This window comes from Rattus norvegicus, chromosome 2 (assembly GCF_021556685.1).
Source record: "Rattus norvegicus strain SHRSP/BbbUtx chromosome 2, alternate assembly SHRSP_T2T, whole genome shotgun sequence".
In the NCBI taxonomy this organism is placed as follows: domain Eukaryota; kingdom Metazoa; phylum Chordata; class Mammalia; order Rodentia; family Muridae; genus Rattus; species Rattus norvegicus.
In genome coordinates, this window is record NC_141535.1 from 210,254,390 (window position 1) to 210,255,518 (window position 1,129).

The 1,129-nt window shown below is 44.2% G+C and overlaps 1 non-coding gene across 1 annotated transcript; it reads right to left on the reverse strand.

Moving 5' to 3' along the window:
• Positions 1 to 780: 780 nt before the first annotated feature.
• On the reverse strand, positions 781 to 887 carry LOC120101155 (U6 spliceosomal RNA). The gene has a single exon (XR_015678559.1). It is a non-coding gene; the product is annotated as a U6 spliceosomal RNA (small nuclear RNA).
• Positions 888 to 1,129: the final 242 nt, after the last annotated feature.

Below are 1,129 nucleotides of genomic sequence, written 5' to 3' on the forward strand. Positions count from 1 at the left end.
AGCTCGTATCTACAGTTCCTTGTCTCTTCTTTTGGTTTTCTATATCCACGGTTGTTTCCATGTGTTCTTTCTTGATTGCTTCTATTTCCATTTTTAATTCCTTCAACTGTTTGATTGTGTTTTCCTGGAATTCTCTCAGAGATTTTTGTGACTCCTCTCTATGGGCTTCTACTTGTTTATTTATGTTTTCCTGGAATTCTTTCAGGCATTTTGCGATTCCTCTCTGTAGGCTTCTACTTGTTCTCTAAGGGAGTTCTTCACGTCTTTCTTGAAGTCCTCCAGCATCATGATCAGAAATGATTTTGAAACTAGATCTTGCTTTTCTGGTGTGTTTGGATATTCCATGTTTGCTTTGGTGGGAGAATTGGGCTCCGATGATGCCATGTAATCTTGGTTTCTGTTGCTTGAGTTCCTGCGCTTGCCTCTCACCATCAGATTATCTCTAGTGTTACTTTGTTCTGCTATTTCTTTTTTTTTTTTTTTTTTATTAACTTGAGTATTTCTTATATACATTTCAAGTGTTATTCCCTTTCCCGGTTTCTGGACAAACATCCCCCTCCCCCCTCCCCTTCCTTATGGGTGTTCCCCTCCCAACCCTCCCCCCATTGCCGCCCTCCCCCCGTAGTCTAGTTCACTGGGGGTTCAGTCTTTTTTTTTTTAACATTTCTCTTTTTCTTTTCTTTTTTTCCCCTGGAGCTGGGGACCGAACTCAGGGCCTTGCGCTTTCTAGGCAAGCGCTCTACCACTGAGCTAAATCGCCAACCCTGGGGGTTCAGTCTTAAAAATATGGAACGCTTCACGAATTTGCGTGTCATCCTTGCGCAGGGGCCATGCTAATCTCCTCTGTATCGTTCCAATTTTAGTATATGTGCTGCCGAAGCGAGCACTGTTCTGCTATTTCTGACAGTGGCTAGACTGTCCTATAAGCCTGTGTGTCAGGAGTGCTGTAGACCTGTTTTCCTGTTTCCTTTCAGCCAGTTTTGGGGACAGAGTGTTCTGTTTTCGGGCGTGTAGTTTTTCCTATCTACAGGTCTTCAGCTGTTCCTGTGGGCCTGTGTCTTGAGTTCACCAGGCAGGTCACTTGCAGCAGAAAAGTTGGTCTTACCTGTGGTCCCGAGGCTCAAGTTTG